General features: G+C 40.3%; 1 protein-coding gene across 1 annotated transcript in view; it reads left to right on the plus strand.

The window, feature by feature from the left end:
• Positions 1-7,500, plus strand: part of LOC123503186 (neuroligin-2-like) — a 156,561-nt gene that overhangs the window by 93,024 nt on the left and 56,037 nt on the right. The gene's annotated exons all lie outside the window — the stretch shown is intronic.

Genomic DNA, 7,500 nt, shown 5'->3' on the forward strand with positions numbered 1-7,500 from the left:
AAGTGAGGGGCCCGCAGAGGCCATTAAGGGCCCCGCCGCCCTGGGAGACGCTCGCTCGCCAGAAGGGGAACAGGGAGACGAGAATGAGAAGGAGGAGGGGGAGGAGGCGGTGGCGGCGGCAGCGGCTTGGTGAGGTATCAGTTAATTATCCATGAATCCTGATTAACAGCACCGTAAAGTTTGGAAAGCGAATCCCTGCCGCGTCCAAGATTACTTACTATTTCCAAAACACTTAAAAAAGAAGAGGAGGAGGAGGAGGAGGAGGAGGAGGAGGAGGAGGAGGAGGAGGAGGAGGAGGAGGAGGAGGACGTATAATAAAACACCAAAAACAACTTTAAACATTTTTCCCTTGGCGGCGCAAAACACGCGTCGGGTTACGTGAAAACATTTTGCTGTATACGTAACGATGAAAGGAGAGCGAACCCACCAGCAAACCAGACCATTTATTCATTCTCCTTACTTATTATTCATCAATTCACTTTATCCTCATTTTAGGCAAACGCTGAGGCCTTCCACTGTCCTATTTATTGTCCACATTTATCGCTACTCCGTGTCCTATTCTCCCTCTGCCTCACCCTGCCTCTCCCTGCCTTCCCTCTCTGTCCTCTTCCTTGTCCTCCCTCGCCCCAGCGGTTTGGGTTCACTGGCTACAAAAAAAAGAGAGTCACTTGGATCCAAATGAGACAGTTCGAATCACACCGAAGCTCCGACTCTGCCTGAATGACCCCTTGGCACGATGCTCGCTCTTGTTGTTGTTGTTGTTGTTGTTGTTGTGTGGTGGTGGTGGTGGTGGTGGTGGTTTTACTGTTTTGTTGTGTTGTGTTGTGGTGGGGTCAGTGTGCTGGTTATAAGTCAGGGTTGTTCTCTCTCTCTCTCTCTCTCTCTCTCTCTCTCTCTGGACCATTTTTTCTCATTTATATATTTTTCTATCTTTTTTTTCACAATTTAACACTCTCTCTCTCTCTCTCTCTCTCTCTCTCTCTCTCTCTCTCTCTCTCTCTCTCTGGTGCAGTGTAGTTGGTTAGTGTTCCAGCGTTTGGTACAACATTGCAGTCGGCGTGTAGTGTAGTGTGTTGCGTTGTTCTGTGTTGCTTTGTGTTGCTTTGTGTTGCATGTCTGCCTCTGACTGCCGCGGTATCCCACCAAGCTCACTAGAGTGGTGGTGTAGCGTCGGGATGTAATTTAAATGGGCAGCAGTAAGAAGCAAGAAAGTGGTGAAGTTATATAAATGTTTAACCCCTTCAGTACCATGTCGCGTTTCCATATTCATTCTTTTTACTTTTTAGTGTTTTTTTTACAGCTTCAGATACTCATGTGGGGGGTTAAAATAGTGAAGACTGTGGCCATTAAGTTTCCCATCTTCATAGACCTTTCCTAATGTCAATAAAACGGTCTAATCCTGCGCTAATCTCAAAGTAAAAATGTGATCCAGTACTGAAAGGCTTAAATACTGTTAGTTTGATTATTAAGCCATGTTATGTTAGATTGGGTTGGTTTTATATTAGATTGCCTAGGTCAAATCTAGCTTTTGGTGTGATTAGATGATTTCATTGACATTAGGAAAGGTCTATGGAGGTCAGGAGATTAATGGCCAGAGTCTTCACTATTCTAATCCTTCATAAGTTTCTGAAGCTGTATAAAATCGCCAAATAGTATGTAGAATGACTATAGAAATGCGACATGGTATTGAAGAGGTTAACAACGTCACCCAGCTCCACCACCAGCTCCCCCACCCCTTGCGTTCTCTCCACAGTCTCTTCCCCCTATCTTCTCTCCCTCCTCCTTCACACCCTCGCGTCTCCTTCTCGGGTTGGGCACAAATTTCCATCATTAGTCTCGCAAGCTTCTTCCCGACACTGGAGAGTAAACTTTGATAATCAAGTCTAAGGCGTGAGGAAAACTTGCTTATTTTTCGTATCAGGAGAAGAACAAGTTTACCGCCACAAGTCCAGCGTCACTCATCACCCTCTTCCTCTTCTTCCTCTTCCTCCTCCTCCTCCTCTTCTTCCTCCTTCTCCTCCTCTTCTTCTTTATACTCTTTCTGCATCGTTGAGTCCTGTTCAGTGTTTATTTGATTAGTCTTTTATCTTTGTTATGTTAAGTTCTCTTTTTTTTTTCTCTCCTTTCTTCTTTTTCTTTTGTTTTTTTTCTGCTGATTCATCTTTTATTTCTTTTTGCCTCTTCTTTCTTCTATTTTTTTTTTCTCGACTGCTTCTTCTGTTTCTCTGCCTTTTCTCTTTCTTCTGCTTTTTCTCCTCTTCTCTTGTTCCCCCTTCTGTTTCTTCTTCTATTTTTCCTGTCCTCTTTCTTATTCTACTCCCCTTTTCCTCTTTCCCTCCTATTCCATATTTCTTCTATCTATTTTTCTTATCCTCTTTCTTATTCTTCTCATCTCTTCCTCTTTCTCTCCTATTCCATAATTTTTTTTATGTGCTGTAGTCAATATGTCTACTCATCAACATCTCTTTTTCCTATCTTAAAAACAAACCATTTTTTCTTTTGTTTTTTTAAGTTTATATCAGTAACATCTCTTTTCATACGTGTTTTTTTCTCCATTTGGATTTATTTTGCTTTTAAAATGGAAAAAATATCAACTCTTACGAATTCCACACTATTACCTGCTACCCTTTCTCTCCTCCTCACATTCCACTCACCCATTTCCTCTCTCTCATCTTCCTCCACCTCCACTCTCACTCCTTTCTCCCCTTCACCTCTTATCCCTTTCCTCCCTCCTTCCGCTCCACCTCACATTTTCCTCCTCCACCTCTCTCTTCCGTCTCTTATCCCTTCCTCCTTCTCACCTCCTCACATTTTCCTCCAGTTCCTTCCTTCACACTTCTCTCACATTCTTCACCTTCCTTCCTTACCTTCCTTTTACTTCCTGTATTCATTCTTCCTTTCGTAACCACACTCCCTTTACTTCCTTTCACCTTCCAAGTCTCTCTTCCTGTTAGCTGGCACACCGCACCACGCCACACCACGCCACACCACACCACACCGCACCACGTCACGCTACACAACGCCGCGCCACGCCACGCCACGCAGGAGGACAGAAAGTGAATCCAAGAACACTGGAGCAGAAATAACTTGCGGGAAAGGCAAACTGGAGTGAATTTAACCAGGAAAACAAATGAGAAATGCGTCAAGGAAGCCAGACACCCATTACAAAGATTCGTGCAAAGTCCCACATCCCACGTACACTCATACACACACACACATGTTCCTTCACACACTTACACATACATCTAGCGAGACTCAAGTATGTAAAATGTGCCAATTAAGAGGATAAAAGGTAAGATTACTAAGATTACTAACATCCGTGCAAGCCCTCACATCACACACACTCTCAAACACACACATGTTCCTTCACACACCCGCACATATATCCAGCGAGACTCAGGTAGGCAAAATGTATGAATTTGGAGTGTAGAAGTTAAAATCACTCACATCGCACACACACTCATACACACACACACACACACACACACACACACACACACACACACACACACACACACACGTACTTTCACTAACACATCCAGCGTGACTCAGCTAGGTCAAAATGTAGAAAGTAAAAATATCAAAATTATTAACATTCGTTCTAAGCCTCACATCCTACACACACACACACACACACACACACGTCTACTGTTATCTATCTATCCATCTATGTATCCACCCACCCACCCATCCATCCATCCATTTATTTATCCATCCATCTGTAGGCAAAAGGTATGAATTGAGAGTGTAGAAGCATATCAAAGAGAAATTTGAACACTGGGTCATGAGAAGAGAACCACAGAACCGCCACTGCTACTTAAAGCATTATAATTGTGAAGGAATAATAAGGAAGAAGAGAAAGGAAGGAAGGAATAATGAAGGAGGAAAGAAGGAAGGAAGGAAGGAAGGAAGGAAGGAAAGGAGGAAGGAGGGAAGGAATAATGAGTGAATGAAGAAATGAAGGAAGGAAATAAGGAAGGAAAAATGAAGGAAGGAAGAAAGAAAGGAAGGAAAGAAGGGAGAAAGGAAAGAAGGAAAAAAGGAAGGAAGGAAGGAAGGAAGGAAGGAAGGAAAGGAGGGAGGAAGGAAAGGAGGAAAGAAGGAAGGAAGGAAGGAATGATGAAGGAAGGAACAAAAGAGAGTCTGGGAAATATTTCAGTCAGCAAACTTGAAGGAAAGACGAAAATGAATGAAAAGAAATAGAGAAAATAAAAATAAAAGGAATAAAGATAATAAACAAAAGTATTATATTGTTTTGGCTTTAAGAATAATTTGATTCTCTCTCTCTCTCTCTCTCTCTCTCTCTCTCTCTCTCTCTCTCTCTCTCTCTCTCTCTCTCTCTCTCTCTCTCTCTCTCTCTCTCTCTCACTAAAAGGTTCATGGTAGCGACACAGGAAACAACAAAAGTCTCCTGAATTCCCCTATTGCAGAGAGAGAGAGAGAGAGAGAGAGAGAGAGAGAGAGAGAGAGAGAGAGAGAGAGAGAGAGAGAGAGAGAGAGAGAGATCAGTGGCAGGATTAGACTGAAGCTCCCTCTCACAGCCAGTGCATCCTCCCTCTCTCTCTCTCTCTCTCTCTCTCTCTCTCTCTCTCTCTCTCTCTCTCTCTCTCTCTCTCTCTCTCTCCCAGTTGTGTGTTCCATGCTTCATTTTCTCTCATCAAATCGTATTAGTAATTAAATGTTGTCTCATTTTTTTTTTCTTTTTGTTTTATTCATATGGTAAATTTATGGAGTTCTTTCATCTTAACCCTTTCTCTCCCTCGACACCCTCTTCACCACTTTAAACTGTAGAGGGCTTTTTTCCCTTTTCTTTCTTCTCTAATGAATCTCTCTTGTTATTAATTTATTTCTTTTTTCTCTCTCTCTCTTATTCACATGTCAAATTACAGCTTTAAAATGTTTGTCTTCTTTTATTTTCCTTCCTTTTTTTTTCGTCTACAAATCGCAATTTATGGCAGCGCAACAATTCTGGTCTTTCAAAATTCTACATTGTGTTTTTTTTTTCTTCTATTTTTGCTGTGAAGTGTTGCATAACGGACGGAAAGGATTAATCATATCATTTTTTTCGATATCTGTATATTTCATCCATTTTGAAACCTCTCCTGTCAATTCTACCATCAACACAACTATAATTATTTCACCTCTTCCACCTTTGTACCATTCAAAACTTTCTCTTCTCTTCATACCTATTATACATACTCCTAAAAGTGTTGACTTGGTGCCCCTTAGAAGTAAACAGAACACCCATTATTGTCAATATAGTGATGTTGTCCCCTTTTCCTGGTGATGCTGGTGGTGGCAGTGGTGATGGTGGTGCTGATGATGATAATGATTGTTTACCCCTAAAAAAATCATTACCTATTCAAAATATCTTCTACTTGTACGTTATCCTCTCAAAAATCTTTCTCTAAACTCTACTTTATCACAACTGTTCCCTCCGTTCATTCTATTTAATTTTCTACAACACACCTTCCCAAAATAAAGAAAAACCTCAGCTATTCCAAATCTCTTGTATATGACCCATTCAAAAATCTCCTTCTCTCAATCGCACTACCCCGTCACGCCTCGCCACGCCTCCTGCAGTAGTAATATTGAGGCCCTTAATATCTGAGTCACGAGGGACGCTGGCGGAGTGGAGCCGCCTTCAGAAAGGCCAATACAGCAGAAGGACCCTTGTGGCAATAATTCAGCTGCAGTTCTCCCTCTTCATTTTCTATTTTCATAAACAGAAAACAGGAAACTGGCTGCCCGTGACTGTATTCCCTGGGCCGTGGAATATACTAAACACATTTCCATTGCGCTATACTGTTTCTTGTTTTATTCATTCTCCCAGCCCTCCTTTTTTTTCTATATCGTTCTGAGCTTTGTGAATAAATGGTGAGGGGGGATTCGGGTGACAAAGAGGGAGGTATGGAGGTAAAGAGAGAGAAAGAGAGAGAGAGAGAGATGGAAACGGAGGAGATATGGAGAGGGAGAGAGAAAGAGAAAGGGTTATATGGATGAAAACAAGGGTCAGACTTTATGAATGAGTAAGAAATTAGGGAAAAAAACTCATTCAATTGGGTTTAAGAAATGGAGTGACAGGAATTACATGATGAATAAGTTGAAATAGAAAAATAGAATGTGATGGAAGAAAAGCTTTATACGTGAGTTAATCAACAGGTAAAGGTGAGCGGCACAAAATATGAACACCTTGTAATATGAGTCACCAGGAATTGAATGGCTTATGAGGGTAAATACAGGAACGATTTGAATAGGAAAATGGAATAAAGAATAAAAAAAAACTGAGTAGAAATAATTTACGAAAGAAGGGCAAGCTAAAAACAATAACACTAAGATATAAACGCCTTAAGAATCGTAGTAAAAGGTAAATTTAAGAACGATGTCAATCAAAAGCTGGATTAGAGAATAAATAAGTGTGCAATGATCACTTACGAAAGGAAGGCAAACTAAAATGACTAACAGATTAAGATATGAACGAGTTATGAAGGAGATAAAGAAGAAAATAAAGAAAATGAAGATGCCAGTAGGAACAAAACAATATATCAATGAACAAATCGCAAATATTAATGTCTCTTTGAAATAAATGTTAATACTCATATATTATTCATCTAAGTTTAACCTTTTCGATACTGAGACGCATTTTTACCTTGATTTTTGGGTATGATTAGACGATTTTATTTACATTAAGAAGGGTCTATAGAGGTCAGAAGATTAATGGCCACAGTCTTCACTATTTTAATTCCACACATAAGTTTCTGAAGCTGTATAAAATCACCAAATACTAACCAGAATAAATATGAAAACGTGTCATGGTACTGAAGGGATATTCAAAGATAAATTTAGACAATAACAACTTCATGAACACCCCAAAAAATAACCTGGGAAATAATTAAACTTAAACTAACTCGACTTAACCTAACCAGAAAGAAAATGGAGAAGCATAACTTGACCTCTCTTGACCTAACTTAATAAAAATGAAAGGGAAGCAGCAAGGAAAGAAGCGATGAAGAAGTGACGACACCCTCTTATTATTCATTGCTTCCAGGGAACTGACACTGCGCTTCAATATTTCATGCGGACACTGACTAAGGCAAGAGTGAAGCGTGACGTACAAACTGCCATGAAAAATATATAAGGTATATTCTCGTATGGCAATTTCTAAGCGGTACACAAACACGTGTTGAATATTTGATGAACTGCTCCAAAACTTGACCGAATATTTGATGTCTCGTATTATTTTTTCCTGCAAATATAACTGATACACACACACACACACATCGTTCCATATTTCCTAGTTCATTTTCTTGTCTTTTTTTTATTTTTCGGAAGCAATTTAAAGAACGCAAAATTATGCACATACTTATTTTTGTTTTTGTTTTGGCCATAAACGTGACGAGGATAAACAAGCGTGTGTGTGTGTGTGTGTGTGTGTGTGTGTGTGTGTGTGTGTGTGTGTGTGTGTGTGTGTGTGTGTGTGTGTGTGTGTGTGGTACAAAT

This window comes from Portunus trituberculatus, chromosome 13 (assembly GCF_017591435.1).
Source record: "Portunus trituberculatus isolate SZX2019 chromosome 13, ASM1759143v1, whole genome shotgun sequence".
NCBI lineage: Eukaryota > Metazoa > Arthropoda > Malacostraca > Decapoda > Portunidae > Portunus > Portunus trituberculatus.